Source organism: Astatotilapia calliptera, chromosome 11, assembly GCF_900246225.1.
Source record: "Astatotilapia calliptera chromosome 11, fAstCal1.2, whole genome shotgun sequence".
NCBI lineage: Eukaryota > Metazoa > Chordata > Actinopteri > Cichliformes > Cichlidae > Astatotilapia > Astatotilapia calliptera.
The window spans coordinates 26,678,862-26,703,866 of record NC_039312.1 but is presented as its reverse complement, the minus strand read 5'-3'; the positions used below and the strand labels follow the sequence as shown (position 1 = coordinate 26,703,866).

The 25,005-nt window shown below is 41.1% G+C and overlaps 1 protein-coding gene across 2 annotated transcripts in view; it reads left to right on the top strand.

Moving 5' to 3' along the window:
• The window catches only part of LOC113031368 (mannosyl-oligosaccharide 1,2-alpha-mannosidase IA), a 193,064-nt gene that overhangs the window by 8,641 nt on the left and 159,418 nt on the right, over positions 1-25,005 (top strand). The window lies entirely within an intron of this gene.

Genomic DNA, 25,005 nt, shown 5'->3' with positions numbered 1-25,005 from the left:
TTAGCTCCATAATAACAACAAAGGATGACAGAAGCAGCCTTTGTGACTGTTTGTTGCTATTTCTGTGAATGTATGTGGACTGCCGTCTTCTTTCAAAAGCACTCCCTCGTGGCAAAAATCTTCTTGTTGCACACATGCTTTCAGCCTCCTTGAGTTTTGGCCATTGTATGATGCCTGGCTCTGCGTGTGTGTGTGTGTGTGTGTGTGTGTGTGCTTGCTACAGATGAAGAAAATTGCAAAGATGAAGGGTCCAGGCCTTGGCCTTGTTTGCTGCAGACTCTGCGTGATGTCCTTTGCTAGGTGCCGGATGAAATTGCCCCCACCGCTTCTAACCCCCACGTTCCCTCTTTGGCCTTGCTGCTCAGGCAGGGAAGGAAGGAGTGGAGAAGAGTGGCCTAGATGTAACCAGCAGACTCTTTGAGCCCCCAGCTGAGTTCCAGCCTCTTGCCTTTATGCCTGCCTAATTGGTCAGAAACAACATGGATGGCTATGTTCACAGGGTACAGACATTAAGGACCTGGCTTACCCTCATATGTCGTCCTTATCTCGTCTGTCTTTGTCGTCTGTGTACTTGTGATTTTTTTCGTTTTAGAAAGCGCTGTCACTGACTGTGTTCTTCCTCCTTGCATCTCGGCTATGTGTGTCCTCGGGCATGTTTACTGCCAGAGCTCTGCCAACCATCCCCTTCTCTGCATCACCAGAGAGTCGGCGTGCTACTGTCGCTGCAGATTGGCCTGTCTGCATTGTTGTTGTTGTGTTGTGACATGGTTTCAGCCTACTTTCAAGATGGCTGAATAATGCTGTCAAGCATTTGACCTACAATTTAGCCGGATCCACAGAAGACAGCATCAACTTTTGTTGGCCAGGCTCATGTTTTCTGCCACGGCGGGAACAATAAGTTACTGTGGAAAGTTTGCTAGAGCGTCTTCACGGTCAGCACAGTGCTGTCTAGTTTTCTGTGGGTTGAATGGGGAAAATGTGTCTCCCTAGCGATTTTCTTCTTCATTGGCATCAGTGGGCAAATTGCCATTAATTAGCTGAATGCTTACAAGACCGTTTTAGCCAGAGCCGGGTGTATTTGTTCATTATTATCACAATTAAGCCCCTAATCAAATGACAGCAATGGTGCTCAGTGCTCATTAGGGACCCATATAGATTTCTTTCTTTTCTATCAAGGTTGGTTGGATGATAGGCTTGCAAGATAATTGCAATTTTCATTCATTCACAAGTCTGTGGAAAGGCAGTTTAAAAACAAACTGATGTGATAGTCTGCTAATGACTGTTTGTGCATGCGAGCACTACCAGTCTGTTAATCATTAATCGGATGAGAAGTGTAGGACAAAGGTTTTTCATCATATTTCTTGCAATGAACAGACGCGGCTTGATGTGGAGAGATGCGCCCGTGTGATGCATTTTTAGAATAAGTAAACCCTCCGAGTCTCTTAGATATTTATCTTGACCAAGGCAGTTGAAATTGAACTGTCAGTGCTCAGCGAAATATCATTCAAAGTACTCCTGTTCTGGAGAGCAGCTGCCACAGAGGGAACATTTATGAGCTTTTCAAAATTGCTATTGACAGAAATCGTTTACTTAAAAAGTACAGCTAGAACCCCCCATAACATGTAAGTGTTGAGTAAATATACTCTCTCAATATAATCTTTCTAAACATTTAATATCCTGAAAACTACTTTCTTTTTCTCGTGTGATGTTCTAACTTAATCTGTTGTCTGCTTTAATTTACATTCAAAGCCCATTTGTGAGGCAGTGTCAGAGTTTTGTTTTATGTTGGGAATTTTTTATTACCTCCAGAGAAAGAAACTCTGAACTTTTTGTTTTGTCATTCAGACAAGGGTGGGTGATGATACAGAGAGCTTCGACAACAGGAAATGGGTGTAACTCCTCGTCCAGTTTCGAAAGTGAATGTGGGTAACGTTTTTTTCTTTTTCCTTTTTTTTTTTTTTTTTGAGAACTCCAGATGTGTCGTGTCACTTAATCAACTGTGACAGCTCGAGGATACGGGGCATCGTGCTCAACTTGAGGAAAACCAAATTGGTGAAAATATATTTGCGTCATTCTTGTATGCCTCAGAAAATCCAAAATGCTTTTAAATGGTTTTATTTATTAAGAGTAAAGAGCTATTCAAACCTACTTGACCCTGTGTGATGAAGTAATTGCTCCTCCTTGTAAATTCATGAATTCATCTCGATTAATTATGTTTCTTTGGAAAGCTGAGTTCAGTTTAAGGAGCCAGATCCAGGTCTGAAAACTGCCAGACCTGCTGAATTAAGAAATCCCTTAAAACAAGCCTTTCTGTCAAAGTAAAGTAGATTAAAAACTGTCAAGAATATCACAGCCGTTTCTTCAGGACTCCACTCAACCGCGGTGAGAGCCAATATCCACAGATGAAGAAAATTTTGAATACTGGTAAACCCTCCCAGCAGTGGTTGTCTGACCGCAATTACTCCAAGAGCGCATCGGTGGCTCATCCAGAAGGAAAAAATTAACCCACAACAACATTAAAGAACCGTAGGCCTCACTTTTCCCAGTTAAGGTCAGAGTTCATGATTCATAAATAAGAAAGAGACACATCCTGATGATCCCTAAGAGTTTTGGGCAAATATTCTGTGGACTGACGAGACAAAGGTTCACCCTTTTGGAAGGTTTGCATCAATGTTTGTCTGGAATATACCTGACATAGCATTTCATAAAGAACGTCATACCAGCAGTCGAACATGGTGGTGGTAGTGTCGTGGTCTGGAGCTGCTTTGCTGCATCAGGACTGGGACGATTTTCAGTAACTGAATTCTGCTCTCTACTAGAAAATCCTGAAAGTCAGTGTCCAACCATCAGACCATCATTTTCTGAACTCGAGTACACTTTGGTTATTCAGAAGAACAAAGAGCTGAAACATGCCAGCAAGCCCTGCTCTGAATGGAAAAAATAACTAAATTGAAGGTTTTGGAGTGGCCTAGTCAAAGTCCGGACTTTAATCCAACTGAGATGCTTTGGCATGACCTTAAACTGGCCATTCATACCTGGAAAAGAGAAAAAGTTTCTTGAACATGCCTAGAAAACAACTGGTGGTCTTTGCATCAGTTCTCCAAGTCTCTTTGGTATTTCAGTGATCATGGCGGAGAGGACGGTCTGACATGCTGGTTTAGATCATATGTGTTAGGTTAGACTGAGAACTATTGATGCCAATGGCTCGTAGAATAAGAGTAACGTGTTGTTCATAGTCATCCAACTCTTCGGTGACTTGTAATCCTGAAAGAGATCACACCCTTTACAACAGAAATGTTTCATCACACAAGAGGGTTGATCGCTTAGAGCAACTTTGCACTGACATGCAGCAACCCATATTTCTAAAGAGACCCAAACAATCTACACAAAACCTTTACCACAGCATAAAAGAGTCTGTCCTCTCTGTACATGTCAGAGGTTTTCTCTTATTTTTTGCCCCTCCTTATATTCAAATACAGGAACTGAAACAAAGTCGTGCAACCTTAAATCTCACTAACCTTAGTATTACTCTAGCATTTAAAACAACCAGAGTAGCTACAGCAAAAATTCACAACTGCTGACCAGTAAAAGCTCAAATATAAGATGAAGTCAAATAAAAATGTCCATTAGTAAATGTCCCACATGGACGTGCATCCATTTAATTTAAGCCAGGACTGCAGTTTTATCTTCGGAGCCATGCAAAGTAACCGTTTAATCAGCATCTAGGACACAGATATGTCTCCTTTTTTTTTTAAAAATATCTATCTTTGAGTGGAGAACTTGTGTGTTCTGCTGTAGTCAAAACATTGTACAATGCTGATAAAAGTTGTATGGCATCTGTTCAGTTTTCATGGCTAACTGGCACACTTCCACAGGCTTCCAACTGTGAGCCCTCAAACGACCAGATAGGCCTTTTTTTCTTTAAATTTTAAAGATAAACTAATTTTATATTTAAAAAACAAACAAACTAACCAATGAAACATACCTATTAATTGCAACCCTGCACAGAATCTGCCAGCCAGTCAACAAGCCACTTAGTGCATAGTCGCATAATCGGCGCCCGCTGTGAGGAAAGTCAGTTTTCACCTTAGTCCTTTAAGTTTGTACTACAGTGCTTCAGAGTCATGCAGATGATCTAATTAGACTTCAGACTTTATGTGCTAACAGTGATCCATCTTAGTTAATTTGGCCCACCGTTAGAGTGGAAACCTGCTGCTAGCTAAACCTCCCCCAGAAGATCTGAGCCTGCTCATCCACTCTCTCATTATCTCGTCTGTCGTGGTCTTCCAGACACACAATGGAATTAAGATAGAAATGAAAACAACTCTTCTAATGACATCTCTGGGTGACCGAGCTGAAGATGTCTTTTACCTACAAGGGAGGAAAAAAACAGTGTAGCTAGCTGAGATCATGCTACTTTTAATTTACTCGAATTCACCGTGCATTTTGAAAATGATTACACAGTAATGACACGGCAGCAATTTTCAACATCATAATATTAATTACACACATTTCATAAAAGAACCTTAATTGTGGCAAAGTGCAATATGTCTAAGCTGGGAAATTTTAATGAAATCTGCCTTTTAGACTGACATAAAGAGAAACTGATGGTAGACGTGAATGAATAATTTACTGAGTTTTAACAGCACGAGTGTGTATTCCCAGTCAGTGAGGCCTTGAGATTGGACGTGTGCCCGAACCTCATGAGTTCTCTATCTGAACGCAGGCTTGTGACTTAGCAACAGCTCAGTTTATTTGTGTTTGGTCCCAAGCAAATCAGGAAGACCTCGTCTCTTTAACTATCGGTTGTTGTTGGAGATTAATTGGTATGAGAATTTGCAAACTTTCAGGTCGGAGTGACGCTTGTTTTTATTGATGTAATGTAAAAATGGGAAAGGGTTAGGGAGTGCGGTGCTGCTCGCGTGCATGTAAAATATCTAATATTCAAATACTGAATGCACTTGAGGCTTGAGCTCAATACTGTTTAAAAGTAGCACAAAACATGTTGGAATATAAATGCAGCTTTTCCCTCTAGTGTTAATTATTTGCTACTTGAAAAGTAGCCACAGATTTCCCCCTTGTTCAAATAAGCAAACCTTTGGTGTTCTTGCGTTCCTGTAATATTTTCTGTTTTGTTTTTTTTAAACCCTGTTGCAGTGACAAACATGCTCACTGCAACAGGGTCAGTACAGTCTGACATTACAGTTTAAGATAGCCAGCAGTGCAACAAACCTGAAGCTGTAAACCAAAGGTCAGCCAATCTGCTTTTCAGTTTAGAGTTAAGAGAATTATATTTGTGGAACAGCCTGTGGCTCATATCAGCTATGTGACAACATTAATACCTCCTGCTTAATATTGTGTATACACCCCCTAGTTGCCAAAACGGCTCTCTCGGGTCCTGTGCATTGTGGGATGTTGCCTCAGTGAGTCAGGCTTCTTATTTGCATCCTACAAATGCTCCGTCAGATTGGGATCTGGCGAGGGGAGTTTGGAGACCAAACAAAAGTCAAAGCCCAGTTAACGCCTATGGCTCTTGTACTCTTTGAGGCATTCCCAAGCTGTTTTTGTGGTGTCGTTATGTGCATTGTCTTACTGGGGTAAGCTGTTGTCTTTGGGGGAGGGGTTGCTTTCTTTGCAGTGATGTTTAGGTGGGTGTTTCCCAGATGAACATTGTATTGAGGGAATTTAATGCCGTTCTTTTGGCTGATCAGTGCACATGGCAATTTGATCACCTCATCTTTTAATAGGGTAAGAAACATGAGCTCTGTGATGATCAGGAAGACTAAACAAGACAGATTTTTGCCAGATAAGCCACAACTTTATATGACTAAACATGAACACGCATGCAGTATTGCTCATAACTTAAAAAAAATGAAAACTTGAGTACGCAGGTATGACAAATACAGCAGCTCAAGGTGTGAAGCTGTGAAATGGAGCCAATCGAGCGAATGGAGGACTTGTTTTGTAACTTTTTGGCATTTCCTCATGTATTTTGTTTTTCAGTTTTAGTTTTATGTAGGTTTCGTTTTCTGTCATTCTGAGATCAACTTTAAGGAATCACAGATGTTTTGAGTTATTTTACTATATCTGGAAGTTATTCTAACACTTGTCAGTGCACTGCATTCACCCTGTAGATGAAACGTGAAGCATCTGTGTGCTTGCTTTCTTCCAAAACTCCAGGCTCTCAGCAGAGGACTGAGTCTAATGGAAAAAGTTTCGGGAATGAAAAACAGACTCGTCTCGAGGGGGTACAGAGCACAAAACGCATGTATGAGAGTCCGTGGGAGGCTTACGGTGTTGTGTTTTCCAAGTAAAATGAGATGGATGCTTGCAATTAATTCTGCAGTGACCATTAGCTGAAGAGTCGAGGCAAGCAGAATCAGCAGCAGGAGGCTCGGACAAAACAACAGCCACTGTGTGTGTGTGTGTGTGTGTGTGTGTGTGTGTGTGTGTGTGTGTGTGTGTGTGTGTGTGTGTGTGTGTGTGTGTGTGTGTGTGGTGCTTTAAGCACAGTTTGCTCGAGGACCTCTGAGGCCCACTGAGTCTTTACAAGAGGTGACTATATGCTGACTGGAGTGAATTAAATCTGATGGTGCCATTCAGCATCTGTTCTTTCTTCTGCTTATTTTCTATAGATATAAACATAAATTAATGATATTAATTAATTCTATAAATTAACTATTTTTAAAACAGGTTTAAGTCTGTAGAATAGTTTGGGGCACACAAGGCAGAGAGCAGTTGGATTTTACGTGACATTTGGGGTAAGCACATACAGTCAGAAAACAGCCCGTCGACCTCCAAAGATGCAAAAGGTCCTGAAGGCTTTTTCCTCAGCAAGACATTTCACCATGCATATAATATGAAACTAATCTCCTGTTTAGTCAGATTATTCAGGATCATAGCCCCCCTCACCTCTCACCCCCCCCCCAGTTTTTTTTCTTTTTTCAACTAGGGCTTCAAAGGAAGAAGGGAAGAGGAAGAGAAATGCGTGTAGATCTAGTTTAATCTGCTCATTATGGCTACTTCCTTTAATGTTGTTGGTGGAAACGGGCTATCAGTCTGCCTTGAGGCAGCTTCTTTGGCTGCTGCTTTAGTTTTGTCGATATTGTTGCTTGTTGGGAATAAAGCATGTTACTCCCAATCATATCACTTTAACCTGTTAGCCACACAAACACCTGAAAATGCTTTTTTTCTATGTATTTCATACATTCAGATGAAAGGTGTTGTAATGTACGCAGACATAATATCACTAGCGAGCAGTACTTTTCCTGCTTGATCCTCAGGTTGCTGCAGTTGGTCCGTCTTGCTGTGATGGAATCGGATATTTAGAGAGGTATTTGGTGTGGGAGCAGAGCATGCATGAAATCTAGGTTACAGATGGTTATTCAAGGCAGTGTGCTCAAGAGGTGCGGCGGAAGGAAGAACTGGCATATCCCGCAAAAAAAATTCAATTTCCATAGCGACTTAATTAAAAAAGGATACGCATGTTGGGGGATGCACGGCTCTGAGTGGCACGAGGGTCCAATTATTTTATTTTTTTTTTGTTATCTACTTTATAGTTTGACACCTGACAAAAGTGTTTTAATCACTGCTGGAAATGAAAGCTTCATATCTGATTGTGGCCTATAATGTAATGTCGTATCATGCACATGTGTAATTGAAAATAGCGAGGAGGCAAATAGGTATCACTTAATTAGTTTTATTAACAATCCAGCCAGTTAAAAAAGAAGAAATCGCCATTTTTTTAAATTTGTATTCTGTCGCAGTGCTGTGGCTGCTGGTGTGTTCAAAAAAATAGGGTTTAATGTGACACGTTGACCTCAATGCTCAGCATCCACCATCTAATGAGTACCACTGAGATGAAAAGCATCGGGCTTGACATGTTAGATTTACACGATTATTATGAATTTATGCAGCATGAGAGGAACAACTTGTTAAAAAAAACCAAAACCCTGAGTCATCTGTGTTTTGTGTTTCTTTCAGCAGCTGGCTAAGATTTGGATACTTGTGTTCTTACTGTGAACCAGTCTGTAACAGCAGTGCGGTTCCACATGTAGGGGTCTGTTGGCCGAGGGCGAACAGACTTATTTTTGCAGGGGAGTTGACACACGGGTGAACGTGCAGTGCTAACAGAGCTAAAGGAGCTAACAGAGCAGAAAAGCCCAAACCTAAACAAACAGAGGGCTCATGTTTGGCACAGGCTGCCACAGGCAGGCCAGGCTGACAGTGGTGGAGTTGTCACAGTGACAAAAAGCACCATTAATATTAATGCTAAAGTGTTTCTTTCTAGGTTTAGCATTATTCATTTTTTTTACCCCTATGGCATACCAGTCTGGCACCCATAATCCATCTATGCACATTAGAGGATTGGTGTTGTTTTCCATCCTTGCATCTGGGGGTGAGGACTAAAATGAATGTAAACCCAGTAAAAACCCAAAGCTGAACAGCTGCTTCAAAGCAGGAGTAAAATCACACGTTGATTAATCTGACTTTTGATGTTTTTTAAATGAATCATTTGAAAAATAAAAGCTTGAACATTGAGTTCAATTTACAATCACAACCACTTTATTAGGTACATGTGTTCGACTGTCGGGTAATGCAGATATCTAATCACATGCCTGCTACTTTATGCAATTAGACACGTAGACATGGTCAAGATGACCTACTGAAGTTCAAACTGAGCGTTGGAATGGGAAGAAAGGTTATTTAAGAGACTTAATGTGGCGTGCTTGTTGGTGTCAGATGAGATGAGTATTTCAGAAACTGCTGAGCTATCGGGATTTTCCCACATAACCAAATCTAGAGTTTCAAGAAAGTGGTCCAATAAATAATGGATTGCATTTATATAGCGCTTTTCGAGACCCTGAAGGGAAAATATTAAGTGACGGGAAGTTCCCTGGGTGAAAATGTTGGGGTTAAAGGTCAGAGGAGAATGGGCTTTGAGCTAATAGGAAGGCAACAGTAACTCAAATAACCACTTGTTACATCCAGCGTATGCATAAGAGCATCTCTGAACACACAACAGGTTAAACTTTGAAGCAGAAGACCAAACGTGGTGCCACTCCTGTCCGCTAAGAACAGCGAAAGCTACAGTTTGCACAGGCTCAACTATATTGGACAACAGAAGATTGAAAAATGTTGCCTGGTCTGTTGAGACGTGTAAACATGGATCCATCCTGCCGTTATTGGTGGTTCAGGATGTTTATGGTGTAGATATTTTCTTGGCACACTTTGGACCCCTTAGTACCAGCTCAGACCATGTTTATCCCAGACCATGTTCATTAGGGATGCTGTAGCTCAGAAGTTAGAGCAAGTCCTCTATTAATCAAAAGATCGCTGGTTCGATTGGTGGCCGCTCCAGTCTGCAGGCCAAAGTATCCTCGGGCAGGATGCTGAACCTTAAGTTTCTCCCTGATGTATCCATTGGAGTGTGTATATGTGTGAATAGCTCAATTTAATTAGTGCGACTGGTTAGCGTGAATTCATTAGTATTTTTATTACATGTTCATGTAAGTGGCTAAAAATGTTCCCATAAGAAGTCATTGTTTTTCATAAGCTACGCCCTTTGTCTTATATCTAGTGTTAATGCGTTTGTGCAGTCTGTCACTTCTGGCCTCTTGGGACTAGTCCATTTTTGGAGGTTATCTTGGGGGACTTGCCACTTGGCGCTTCATCTTCCCCTCCCTGTTTGCTGAACTCATTTCTTCTGTGCTCGCATTAATAATTTATGGCAAGTGTGAACTAAGGGGAGTCTCTGCTTTCTGGTTGTAAGGCTCCTTTTCCGTTTCCTCCTTCAGCCTTTTGGTTGTGTTGCACTTCTGCTTGCACACTATTTGAACTGAATTTCACATCACTTTTTCTTTGTCTGTCCCCTCCGCACTCTCTTCATCTGTCTTTCTAAATTTCACTCCGTTGCTTGTTGCGTAGTCTGTCTCGCTGAGGTAGAATAATTGCACCGTTGTGTTTCTGTGCCTGTCGAGTGAGTTTCTTCCACGTCTGCCCGACTGCCATCATTCTGCCCAGTGAAACAGATGGTTCTTCTGGCAAACTGAACTCTTGTTAGAATACTTTACAGACACTGCAGGTTAGAAGCCGTGGTGATTGTGACAGTGATTCATACTGTGGTTATACAGTGTCCGTCAGAAATGTATAACCCAGTGGGATAGTGGTAGGGCAGCTCTGCATGTTGCTACAAAGGGATAGGCTTGCTCCTCAGCTGTGCGCTGCAGCAAGCGCAGACATGATGAGGCAATTTAATTACTTGCTGTGATTTAGTCACCAAATAAGGTGATATGAATCTAATTTGGGTGGAGCTTGTCACTCCTGCCTACCTATCTAATGCAGGGAAACGGGGGAAACAAAGAGGCTTGCAAGTCCTGTGAGCATTAGTTGATATTCACACAAGGTTATTACACTTGGTCATCAAATTAAATTAGCTGTGGAAGCCAAACTCCTAAATGAAGTTATGAGCAATTCTGGAGCCTGACTTCAAAGGCACTTAAGCCCATCCAGTGTGTAGCTGATGATGTTATTGATGTTGCACTTGGAGCCGAGACAGCAGAACATTAAAAACGGGGCAAAATAAAATGAACTTTGGGTACGAAAGTCATTAAAAACAAACGCAGAGCCTTCTGACCCCAAGAAGTTGTAGGACTCCCGAAGGAGCTGCCTCAAGGGACATTAACATTTACAGTACACACCAGAACAAAAAATAAACACGCACAGCGAGAACAAAATCAATAAAAGAAAACCAACAGCATGTATATGAATGCAGCATCATGGCTTTGCTTGTTGCTCCTTGAAGCGTTTTTGCGTCTCAGCTCTCGGCCCAGAAGAAGAGCGAGCAGGATCTGTACAGTAACATCCTCAACCCCGGGCTCATAAACTTAACCTCCAACTCTTATCCTGTTCCAGCACGTAGGATGCTGCATAACGACCCAGATAGGGGAAGCTGGCTGCTGATTAATAACCGCTTTGCCTCCCACGCTATTGGACACTAAAATATAGACTGAACAATACTGGAGAAAAGCCAAGCAGAAGCCCACACTGAAGAGCTGTTCTTGCCATGGACCTTTTAAAGCCTTTATTTTCTTAAACAGAAATCCTGCATGTTTAAACTATGAAGCTAATATAGACATGCCTTCTTTACTAAGTCGTGTCACTGCTTTTATGTGATGTAACATGTAATTAAACTGAAATGAAAAAGGGGTCGAGTAGTCCTGCAGGATTCTTCTTAAAGGCACTTAAGATAGCTGTTGCCATTTTAATGCTGAATGTGGAGAAATATCTATTTTATAACTGAGCTATTTATATTATTATTATCAGTAGTAGTAGTATTGAAACAGCGAACTGGAAGATGGAAGGTTTACAAAACCATCTTGGTTTATGTCAAAAAACGGCCTCATAGTTGGCAAAAGAAAGAAATCTGTTTAGTCTTTAAATACATCAACTCAGCATCAGAAGAGAAGATCGGGCCGAACACTCAGGTAACCTTGATGATCTAATGTAGTGTAACTGATACATGTCCTTTATATGTGGGCTATATATTTGGAATGAGGAGCAGCTGGCTGTGCTTGGAGGACTGGATCAGATGATGAGTTGACATGGGAAATTTAATAGTTACAGCTGGTGGGCAGGTGCAAATTGGTGGCTCTGGAATGATGACAGAGGTTATTGCTGTATGAACAACACAGAGATTAATCAGACGAACTTGAGGTGGGAGACGAGGATGAAGCGATGCCAGTGAATGTGATTTTTAACTTTTTTTTTTTTTTGAAGACTTGCAGTTTAGTTGAGGTTTATTGTGATGCGTCTTTAACACGTCTTTTTAAAAACAGAACAAAACTTCCCCCTTTCATTTGCTGTAGAGATTGATGACAAGTGCCTTCTTGCCACAGATCTCTCGCTCGTTTGACTTCCTCTCCCAGCAGTTCTGAGTCAGCACATTTTTCATCCACTTAACATTTGAACATAGACATTAATATACTGGTGCCCAGGGCTGCCTGCGACCTCCTGACATGCATTTTCATAAACTGTAACCTTCTAAATGCTTTTAACCGCCAGAGCACCAGTTTTTGTATGCAATCATATCTCATTTGGATTGGAAATATATAATATAAAATATATTTGTTCTGTATGTGGGCTCTAGCACCCAGCCTATCCTCATCTGTGCAGTCATCCTCGCAGTGATGAAGCTCAATAATACCCTCCCTTGCACAGTAATATAAAAATGCCTACTCTTGTGTTTCTATTCTCAGAGCTCATTTTAATAGGTGTTTTTGACTTATTTCCCTGAGCTATAGAGACATTTAGTGAGTCCTGATGCCCTGAAACTGCCCCTGAGAAACAGATGAAGTTTTTCAGTGAAACTCGCTTAGTGGCTGAAAACTTTGGCTGAGGTATATATATTTTTTTTGCCAGGTCAAAAGCAGGAAAACAGGAAGTGGACTCAGCAGATGTGGTATTTATTTTTCTCCCCCTCCCTACAGAGATCAACCTTATCGGTGTCAGCCTGTCGTCTGTCTTCTATCCCACTGTCAACATCTGCACATTTACGGTCAGAGGTCGCTGCGCACTCTTCCACATAAACAAAAAAAAGCAGAGGGATTGGAGAGAGGAATTTCTACTGCCTGTTATTGGCACTTCAAAGGTCCAGGAGACTTTGAGAAAGTGCTTTTTCAGCACTTTGTATTCACCCCTCTCCGGCCTGCAAGAAGGACTGCCTGTTTTTATTAGACAACACAAGGAAAACAATTGAGATTTATGAGTGAATGCGGCTCTGTTTGCTAACACTCTGCTCTCTTATGTTAGCTCTGCCATCCCAGGCATGTCGATGAGCACCTTGGCATTAAAAAGGTGGGAAGAGGTCCTGGTTTTACTGACAGTTTATTCACGAGCAGTATGGCTGAGCAATATAGCATCAAGTTCACTGATGATATTTCAAGATATCTGATTTGATTGATGCTTGCATCTTGCTGGCAGCAGCATTTCCAAGTTTAAGTAAATACATAAAAGGGATTTCCTACCTTCTCTTACAATGAACTGCTGTCACAGATGAGGCACTTCTTAATTTGCAGCGGGAATCTATTGAAACAAGGTGCCAGCAGCAGCTGCTTAAGTAGCACCTTTTTTTTAGGAGCTAAATTGTGATTGGAGGCTGAAACATCCCTGCGCTCGTCTTTATTGCTATAGCCGTTGCTATAGCAACGACGCCACCGTATGACATCATGCTGATGATATGAAATGGCGCGTCCCTAATGGACTGCCGTGACGTGACGATCCACCTCTCACTTTGACGCCAGCGGTTAATGCCGCCTGAATGTGGGAAATATTAACTGGAAACAAGTGATTTTTAAATGACGAGTACAGTTGCAAGAGAGAGCAGAGCGTAACAGGTGAAGCACGCGGTTGTGTTTGTTTTTTTTGTTTTTTTTATGACACTTTCCTTTGAGGTGTATTGAAAAGTGCCCTTTGCTTCTTTTCTAAGACAGTCTCACTTCAGGGGTCTCCTGTAGATTACAGCTAAGCAGATGGAATAGAAGAAGAAGCGGGTAAATGTCGGCTTTTGTTTTGTGTGTGTGTTTTTGTTGTTTTTTTTATTATTTGGTAGAAGAATGTGTTTCCCTGAGACGGCTCAGTAAGTCCTCCGTGCTCTTTCCTCATTTTCAATTCCAGAGAAACTGAATATGTGGAGGAAAAAAAAAGATTTTTCCCATGCGCTTCACCAAAGTCTGAGAATAAATGACTCGGCGGGATCATCTAATCTCTCGTATTCCCAATAAACCCTTTTGGCTCAGCATAAGCACACGTACAAAGACTTATTCCTGTATGTTTTCCCTTCAGTACATCTAACATATTTCCCACTGGCTGCTGTGTCGAAACGGCCACGTTGGAAGACCGCTATGGGGATCAATAAAGCGTTTTTCTGTCAGGTCAGCGGCTGATACTCAGGTTATTTACTCTGGGGCGTTAACAGAGGACTGTGGCAGTGATTGGTTGCTGGGGGTTTGCCCATGTTGCTGATACAGGATGCCTTTCTTACCCCATCTCTCTGTGAACACTTGAATTCATATCCAATAGCTTCTGCATTATCCCACAGGTTCAAATATAATAGATTTTATATATTTATAGATAAAAGACTGAGCTTTTTATGGGTCCCTGAATGTATTTGAGGTTATTTGGTTGCTAAATTCTGGGCAAAATGTATTGCGCTCATAAAGGGACACAGCTACACCCAAGCAGATGGCTTGTTTAACTGTGGCTGTCCAGACTTCAAGAGTGATTTCATGACTCCTTGTGACACTGAATGCATTTCATGGAGTGACAGATGTGGGTAAAGCCAGTGTAGCTTGAAGCTTCAGAGCTGCTCCTGCCTGAGTGCACAGAGCTAATTGCAGCAACACAAGCACTTTAGTTATTGAAACCTTTTGGCTCTAGGAAAATCTGATGGATACTTTATAGTCCAAATCACTACTTTAGAAAATACCATGCTGGTTTATTGAGAAGACAATAATTGTTTGTTGCAGCCCTTACTTTTCAGTGATTACTTCACTAATTAATTTGTGCACCTATTTGTGACCGTTTCAGCTCCACAAACAGACTTTTTCTCATTTTGGGTTTCGATTAGATCGGGGATTTCTAGTCTTTCTCAACTTTTTTTTTTTTCTTTTCTTCCTGTATTAAAAAAACATTTACACATGCAGTGTAAGTTTGTGCCGTTGAGCCACACCTAACCAAATCTCTCTGCAGCATCAGCGTCGGTGTACTCACAAACACACTGTGGCTAAAACTGACTTCCTATTCGTAATGTTTTCAATTCTGCGAGGATTAGCTCAGGAATCCAGGGCACTGAGTGACCTATTGATCTGTGCCGGGGTCTGACATCAAGTGCCTTCAGCCTCTGTACTTCCTGGGTCTTCCTAACAAGCAAGTGTTGTTCTGGAGTGTACTGGCATATCCCTTGGCAAATGCGAGTTCAAATAAGTCTGAGCAGCTTTAAAAGAGACCAGGCCTGTCATGCAGATGAGGCCCATTAGTGCCCTGTTTTATTCTTTTCAAGCTCAAAAGAAAGATTGCGATGATATTTTACATGGTGAAATGGGAATCTGAGAAGATAAATCAGACTAATGAACGCAGTCATTTTTTACCTTGGCATGCGTGGACTTTTTGTCAAAGACAAGACAAAGAAGCTGAGGAGACCATTCTCACATCTCATGTGTGACTTCAGGAAAGTGTACACTCACATGCACCCAGAAATGTTTCACTTAATGATAAGTAGCCCACTAAAACATTTAAATGGTCGTTTTAATGATTATTACCTACAAATGTGTTTGTGGTTCAGTTCAATGACTTTTCTCCTTCAGCTGAAACTCTACTTTGACCTTGCCAACTACAATTTGAATATTTGATTTGTCTCATAAGGGTACCAAGCTATACTAATCACATTGCTCAGCCTGCCAAGTATCAGAATCTATTTTGCCTCTGTGCCAATAGCTGTAAGTAAATTCGGAGCGCTGCGCTGAGAGTTCAGGTATATACTGTCACCCCGGGGACTGAGGAAGGTCCAAGTTGTGTGAGAAAAGGGGCTTTATGCAAATTGTCTGCAACATATACATTGGACATATCGTTGAGTTTTCCAATTTGACTGCAATGCCCGGGAGAGATGTTCTCACAGCACAAGCTCATCTTCTTTTCAATTACAGCAGCAGTGCAGGTGAAGTGGCCTATTTGCCTGTCGAGGCTCACGGGGTGCACTCGGCTAGTTAGAATGACTGGCAGCGAGGAACAAAGACGGGGATAAGAAAGGAGGGATTTACATTGATGCAGATTCTCTGCTTACACGGAGAGAACAGTCAAGTTTGTACCACAACATTGTTGAAAATAAAGACCAAGCTCGCTACAAGTCTAAAAATAGTCGGTGAGAATGTAAATGTTAGAGGCACAGGTAGAGCTGGGCGATAGAATGATAACGATATGTATCGCGATATAACTTTTACTCGATAGAGAAATTAAACTATCGCGATAGACCTCGCTCTTGTCCTCTTAAAAAAAAAAAAAAAAAAAAAAAAAAAAAAAGGTCAGCCAATCCAAATTAAGTAGCGCAGAGCCGAACCAATCACAGCCGCAGCGTCACGTCACGTGACTTGTTACGTACAGCACAAGTGCCAAGGCGCACGTGTGTTTGTTTGGGAAGCAGCCAGCCACCGTACCGCCCGGGTAATGGAGGAAATGAGTGTGCCGACTAGAAAAAGGTTACCGAAGAGAAATCAGATGATGGTTCCAATGCCGGAGAGATTGTCGAACGGAAGAGCCAGAGAAGTTCCGTAGTGTGACGGTATTTCGGCTATTTCAAGTCTGACAAAAAATAGAGTAGCGTGCACTGTAAATTGTGCCGAAAGCAAGTCTGGAAATACAATAAACTGGTGCATGCGTCACACTGTGCGCCACGTTATTGTTTCGGTGAAATGAATTTCTACAATACTGTTAATTCTCCTCTCTGCAGTGTTTAAATGCTTACATATACACACAGTTACTGTCCCTCCACACATACGACTCGGTTCTGCTTCTATGCCCCAGCTTTGTTTACTTTTTCCCACCGAGGCTTCTAGACTTCTGATTAGCCAACATTTCTGCACGGTTAGGAATCTAGCGCCACCTGCTGCTTTGGCATGTTCATAGCAGCGTTTTCCTTCATTTCTGCCTTTATGTGTGGACGGGATTATTTTTTAAAACGAAAACGGAAAATCTCCGATTTCAAAAATACCCGTGTACGTGTGGACGTAGCCTCAGTCTCTGACTGGAAGCGCTAATTCGTCATTCGGCTTTTGTCAGACTAAAGTAACTGTTAAAACTGTTTGAAAAGCTAAGCTATGCAACAAGGAGAGATTGAGAATTTCCTTTTAGTTCTCAGTTTATTTGATATTGACAAAAGTTAGTTTTGTCTGTTCTTCTGTAAAACAAACTAAGATTTATTTTTAGAATTAATATTTTGTTTCTAAGTGGAATTGACAATTTAGTCTGTTTCGTTTGTTCTATTTTGAAACTTAAACGCTTTAGCGGCTGCCTTTTGTGTAGTTTGCAATATTTGCCTTTATTTATCTGAAAAAGTCTCATGTTCCTTAAGTACATCTACCCTGTTGAACTTCATCCATCCATTCGCATCATTCATCCATTCCATCCATTTGTAAATGCTTAATGGATGAACTTATTATGGGAAATAAATATTTAAATAAAAACAAGCTGCTGATTATTTCACATTTTACTTGTGAGCAACGGCACATTTAAATCTTACAAATATAGTTATTTGGCTTATATCGTGATAGATATCGTTATCGCCTGAAATGAAAAAAACATATCGTGATATGAAAAAATCTTATATCGCCCAGCTCTAGGCACAGGTATAGTACGCCTTATTTACACTATATACACATTTGATCCATTTGTTCCTGTTATTATTTTGCTTTTTTCTCCATCCTGCCTTTGATCGAGTTTTCAAGTATAAATACAGTTGCTTAAATTCTTTGTTTTCCTTTTATTTGAGGCCTTGACACTAAAAGGCACAACGAGTACCGTCACATTTCTAAGTGTAATTAGGATGTCTGAATAGTGGCTTGTTCTTTTATTCTCACTAGAGCCAGCTGCCATTCTCTTATTTATTTTTGCGTGGACCTTGTTTTACCCCAGCAGGAGCAGAATATCTCAAAGTGGATTTAATTGCATGTGTCTGTCAAATGGAGTAGCCGGACAATTTTGTGTTTCTTTTTTATGTGTGTGTGTGTGCTTTTTGTGTTGTATGTGTCCAGTGTCGTTTATACTGCCATGCTCTGCTGCAATTGTTAGGATGATTTGTTAATGTCAGGTATGAACTAGTGCTGTCAGCGTTAATCTCGTTAAAATGACATTAATGCTATAACCGCATTAACGCAGTAAATCTCCGTTAGCTCGTTAACACGGATCGCCCCGTGCAAAGGCTGCACGTCATCAACGCATTAGCGCCATGCAGCTCTCTTGCACGGGGTGATCCGCGTTAACTCGCTAACTGAGATTCACTGTGTTAATGCGGTTATGGCGTTAGCTTCATTTTAACGAGATTAACGCTGACAGCACCAGTATGAACACAACATCAGACCAAAAGCAACCAGTTCATATACTGCCTACTTAGTATGTACATATTGTGCAGAAATGAAATGTGACAGGTGGTTGGTAAACCTCTGCAAACTGCAGATTTAGCAAAATCGTTTTGTACTTTCTTACAATAAATATAGCGGAGCCCTGATGAAATCACACATAATGCTTAAAAACACTTAAAGTATGAGTCATAAGTTAAGTATGTTGCTACAGCTAAAGACTTGGACAGATCGCACACAGATTTTTATGAAGATGCATCTGAGAAATATGAAAAAAAATTCACAATTCTCAAAGTGTGGGCTGCAGGCCAATCTTGGTAATATTTTGCACGGTCCAAGGACACTATGAAGTACTCCGAACATCCATAATTTAACTCATTATGATAACAGCCCAGACAGCAGAATAAACCATTCTAACATAATGGTGTCAAGAAATATATAAGCCATATATGATTAAAACCCAGTAAAATCCACAAATTGATTTTAATGTGTGCATTTTTACTGTGTACCACTCATTCATACGCTGGCTCTTTAAGCTGGAATATAGTCATTAAAACTTTGTGAACTCCTGCTCTGTAATATACTTTATAATCAGTCAGTGGTTTAACAAGCTCCTGGTACTTTATATGAACTGTTTTACTCGTCCAATTTGCTGTTGTGACGTGAGCAATTGCTAAAACAAAATTTCTAATTTTGTGTAATTTCTGGAGGTTTATCAGCATGACTGCTCCCTTTTCCCCTCTCCTATGGCTTTGGCTATGTGATTCCTGTGCCTGTGCTCACTTTTCTTGTACTTGTGCACTTATCTCAGGGGTGGGCAACTCCAGGCCTCGAGGGCCGGTGTCCTGTAGGTTTTAGATGTGTCCTTGATTAAACACAGCTGATTCAAATGGCTAAGTTACCTCCTCAACATGTCTTGAAGTTCTCTAGAGGCCTGGTAATGAACTCATCATGTGATTCAGGTGTGTTGACCCAGGGTGAGATCTAAAACCTGCAGGACACCGGCCCTCGAGGCCTGGAATTGCCCACCTCTGACTTATCTGGACCTCCACTAAAACTAAAGCCAGACACTAACCACTGTTTTTGATCATCTTTTGGGTCACTTTGGACCTCCCTGGTAACCCCCACTTTTAATACAACAAATCTGTTTCTTATTGTTTCAATAAATAAAGAAATGCTTGCATCAGCTAAGTATCTACCTTTATCGTTGGTTTAAAGGTATTCGGTCTAAGGCTTATGTGCTATTTGGGTGAAACGGTGTAACACTGAGCTGAAGTGAGATTGAGACAGAATACAAATAGTTCCAATAAAAGACGTTATCATGGCAGGAGAGAAAAACAAGTGAATGAATGATATGTGGAGAGCTGGAGTTGTAAAAGGGACTTGAGAAGATGAAACAACACTTGTAAGTCAACAGAAGACTTCAGTGGTCAGGGGAGGGAAAACAGGCGGCGATATCCAGCTGGTCTTTGTCTTTAACAAAAGACAGCATTGCTTTCTTTAGACCACTCCAAAGATATCTCTAGCTGGCACAGACGTGAATGAGGAGAGGCTGCACTTGTTTCAGAATCCTCACCTCCCCCCTGAGCTCATGCCCCGGCACCCAACCTCCCGTTGATGAAAAGTGGAGAGGCAAACAAAGACGGGCATTGTTTTACTGTCAGCTTAGGAGGGGTGCTAACATGGCATATACCTCAAAAACAAGATGCAGAGAGAGGTCTCTCCACAGGCCTGACACCTAATTGGGTGAGTGACAGCCTAGTTATCGTACCAAGGGATTCTGGGAGGCTTTGTGAGAAGTGGGGAAGGAGAGCCATTCACCCAGAGAGCCCCCTAAATGGAAAACAGTAGCATTCTTTGCCATAACTGAGGTCATGGGCTTCAGTTTTCACTGAGACATTGTGTTAGGTGAGGAGTAGTTGGTGAAAGGGGTAGGCATATAGAGGCGGGAGCAGGTCTGTGAGAGGCATCACCCCACAGAGGCCCGCGTGGCCCCTGTGGTGACGTCACTGATGCATTCAGTTCTCCCCCCGCTGAGCACCAATTAGCCTGTTGCTGCGTGCTACTGGAGAGAAGGCTTTTTGTGCTCCACAGCTGAGCAGCAGCTGCACTTTAGTCACCAACTTGTGGTTTAAGCCACACGTCATCTAGTCAGGAAACGGGAAACTACAGCACTAACTGATAACACGCATGAGCTGTCACTACTCTACATTGAAATGCTTAACTGACATAAAAATTCACACCAAATATGTGCCATGTTACAAAAATGTGGTGCATATTTGATCATTGTTATGTCACGGCAATTTTTTTTCCCTGTGCAGAGAAGGGAAATAGGAAGGACAGCTTTCTAACTATGATCTTAGTATTTGTAAGATCATCAGTATTTGTAACGGGTTGTCAATCATTTTTATTATACTTGCGAGCTTAATTTTACCAGCTGTGATGTGTGTGCGCTCAGACTTGACAGGATTATATAAGGTGAAATATTGTTTTAAAATAAATCAGCTCTCCAGCTGCAAAGCTATTGGAGTTCAAGAAATTAATAGCATTTTTACAGAATGGGGTAATATTACCTGATGCTTTTTAATAGAACAATAAAACATGCAGTCTACAAATCTGTTTAAACCCTACAACAAATAGGATTAAAGGAAGCCACACGCCGAATCGGCTGATGTGCAAAACAGAATTTTCAGGACACGCACAAAGCGCGCACACTCAGATAGTCTCCTAAAAGCTTCAAAAGCAAATAAACCCGCTGTAGACACAGTTTGCAGGTGCAAATTCAAATGCACCAACTTAACAAAATCACTTTTTCCCCCAAAAGCATATTTTTGAAATTCATCAAATTCCAGTTTCAGTTGGTAAACAAGTAACTCAAATAGTTTAATCCCTCATTGTGGTTTCTTGTCACATCTGACTTTGGATAATCTGGGGATTGATGCTGACTCATTCAAAGGAAGCTCACAATGGCAGCTCTTGGCAGGATTATGGCGGCTGTGAGAGCACACAGTGTGAACGGTGTCTGTTGGAGATGCTGATCCAGGTCGCTGCCTTCCAGCCAGTCCATTCGCTGTCAGTCAGGACGCGCTTCATCTCCAGCACGCAGCGGTATGTGGCATTTGTTAGGTGATGCAGGTTGTCCTCTTTGGCCTTTTGTGGCCAGTGGACCCTCATGCCTGTTTTGCTTTAGTCACAATAAGAACATTCAGTTTTCCGTCTTCATCTCCTCTCACTTTGGTTCCATTACCGCAGAAGGTGCTTCCCACTGTGGACAAAGAGAAGGCCATTTAGTTGAGTGACTGTGTCATACAGCAGCGTCGTAATTGCCTACTCGTTCAGTGTCCTTGTGGTGCTCCATCCAAAGCAACTGTGAATCATTGACAGCCTTATCAGAGTTGTCATATCATGTCTAAACTCTGGCTGGATTTAAGGTCAAAATTATTTCAGCCCTTTGGAAGATTACTTTAAAATCCCATCTTTGGGTCAGGCTCAAAAGCTTTAAAATAATTTGAAATGAGATTACTGAATCAACTTCTAGGACACGTGTGGATAACCTTGACCTATTCCAAACAAACTTTAGTTAATATCCACAGCACTCGGACTTACCTCTCAGTTTCCAGCTCCTTATTCCCTCCTTTAGAGCGCTCATGAAATGTTAAAGAAATGGTTAGATGTTTGTTTTATATCCTCCTACCAAAGCTGACATGTTTATTTTTCTTTACGCCTCAGTGCTTTGGTAAGCCGCTGCCCCATTATACCATTTTCAAGCTGTACCGGATCTGACCGTGAAAGAAAATAATAGTGTGAAAAAGCCTTTGCGACATGAATTTTAAACCTAAATAAAACACAGCAATTTTGCAGATAAAAGCTGGATCAAAGAAACTTCTTGTCTGGCCTCAGAATGAGTCAATGTGATAACTCCTGTGCCTACTGTCCTCTGTTGATGCTGGCGAACTTGGTTTTATACAGTAGCCTACTGTTTGCGGTATAATACAGCCATAGATTACATCCCTACCATATAATCGAGGCTTACATATGAGACTTTGGACCCTGCGCTTCGTGTGCACTGGGAAAGATGCTACCGCTGTGCTCACACACTGATATCATCACGTTGCTCTTTCCCCATTATACTTGCAGATTGGAGAGGTTTGATTTGTTATGTCGTGTCACCCGCCGGGACACCTCTGGTCTACGTGAGACATTTATTTATTTTTTGACAGTAGTAGTACTTAGCTCATACCCATATGCCCGTGTCCTTCTGAATCACATAGTGTGTAGTCTTGTCTCTAGTGGTCTCCTGGGCACATGCCGTTTCCTTTCCAAAAGAAAACTCAGCTGATTGACGTTTTATTATTGGAGCTTGCATCTCTTTGACGGAGCTATCAAGCATTTGAGAAGGTGATTATATGATAGGGTCCCTGCAATGCATATGTGAAGCATTAGCACTCCAACTGACATCCTTTTGTTGGATTAAATTGAAAAGATGACACTATGCAGCATTAGGGCACTATAAACTCGAGTGTGATGTCTTGTAACACTACGACATCTTTTTTTAACAAATATCTATGCATACAAAAAGGATCACATAGCAAGCACCACAGATGCACATTTATACCCAGGCCCTGCTTTTACCTAAATGCATGCATTTAGTTAAGGCATTCATAGGTTTTATGCTAGTAACACTCAATGTTGTCTCGTGCGGGCTGCAGAGATCTGCAGAGAGCTTCCATTGTTCCACACCCCCAGATGTTTTTTATTTTGACACTTATACTTTGGACTTCAGTGTCAGTGAAGTTCTCCTCTAATAAGATGTGTTATATAACATTAAAATTCACATTTGAAGTGGAGAGGATGCTGCCGTGTAGCTGTTAGTCAGTCGCCGCTTTTCTTTGGTCACACCTCTTATTCTGCTCAATGCGATAACAGTTGTTTCTGGCTTAACTGCTGTTCCCAGCTCTGTCTTTTTAGAGCTGTGTAATTCAGCTTCTTTTTACTTTCCCAGCATGTCTCTTGGTGTACTCCAGCGCTAGGCCCTAATTAGGATGTGGATGCTTTCCTCCAGGGCGTGAATATTTGCCTGTGTAAGTGAGTGTGTGTGTGTATGCATTTGTGGTTCTGAGAAAGCAGACATCAGTCTGTATGTTGTGCTACTGAACCAAATATGGAAGCTGCAAAAGAAGCACCAGCTTATAAAGGTCCTGTCATATAACCTCGAGTCCTCACAGGGGTCCTTCTGACTTTTTAAAATTTTTCCTTAGCTATGAAATCTATAGTCAGGAGCATGTACAGAGTTACAATGACAAGCACAGACAAACCACAGAAGGTATCTCATGTACTCATTAGCCATAATAAATTGCCACATGCATGATAATTTAGACACTGACATGCTGAATGCAACATAACATTGCAACGCTAATTCTCTCATTGCTTATGTACATATATTTAATGTTCTGGCTCGTTGTTGTAGAGCGCAGCCGATTGATCACTTTGCCACAAGTGTTTGAATTTTGAAGGTCACTCTTTTTGTATTGAGCTTTGAACTGAAAAACAAACAAGCAAAAACTTGCAGTGGATCAGGACTGCCCTCAAAATACATTGTTGAATCTACCCTGCAGTTTGAATATTCTGTTGAATATCAGTTTCCTTTTTTTTAGCTATGTATTCTTTTGTCAAAATGCCATTTCCAGTAAAACCAAGACATTTTATTCTGTTTTGTAATTTCAGTTTATATGTAGTGTACATTACTTTTTAAAGCTACTTTTTAAATGTTATTAAAAAGGTCAAAATGCAACTTTTTCTTGAGTCTAGCCAGGCTTTTTAGCCATCACTTTTCCAACTTAATCTTCAGTGATGAGAATTGCATAAACGTAACCTTTTTATTTACTTACTTTTAGTTTAGGAGGCAGATCACAGACTTTCACAACTTTTGGAAACATTAGCAGTAAGTTAATCAGCCCTGTCAACATGTACTTAACAATGGCAATGTGATGGCACGAGGATCCCTCACTGCTCACAGTACTTTACCTGACGTATATGTAAGGCCAGTGTTGGCTTGGCTCTCATGTGGATAAACAAATGCTGGAGAGTGCTAAGAGACTGAGATCTTCTGCTAATGCTTTGAAGGCATCAAGTCTACAAAATGATAATCAATTAATTCCTTTCAAAAACTAACAGATTAAATCTTGTTTTCTTTGCCTGTGACAGGAAAGGAGACTTCTTTGCCTTTTACACTGTTGGTTGAACAAAACAGATTGTTTGGATAGTTTTGGGAAATTACAGTTTGCAGATTTACTGTGTTTCACCGAAAATAATTGGTCGACTAAACGATAATGAAATGATTTGATTGTTGTAGCCATAATCTGTTTAAATTCCCAGAAAATCCTGGCCTGCACCAATTTATTTATTTATTTTTTTCTTTTTAGCGTGACGGTTCTAAATATAATCACGCACTTGACAAACTGGATTATTTCCTCTTAGAGAGAAGCAAAACAAGCTGTTGTTTTTGTGAAAGATTGTGGATTATTACCTCAAGCTATTATTTACTGGCTATAAAATCCTGTCCTTGGATCAGGCTAATGCTCATATGCTCATACATGATTGCATGTAGTACTTTCTTCCACCCCCACATATTCCCACACACGCTGCCCATCCTTTATCATTCCATTACTTCAATTAGAACAACAGCCTCCAGCTTGAGTGGTGTTGTGTGGCTGAGACTACTCTATCAGTCTTTGTTGGCCACAGTTACGCACACAAAGCATGACAAATGAGGGAGACCTCTCCCTCATTACCTGAACTGTAATCACTGTGTTGCCTGATAAGATAACTGTCACACTTCATGCTCCGTTATTGACATTATTGGCAATCCAGATCGGCTATC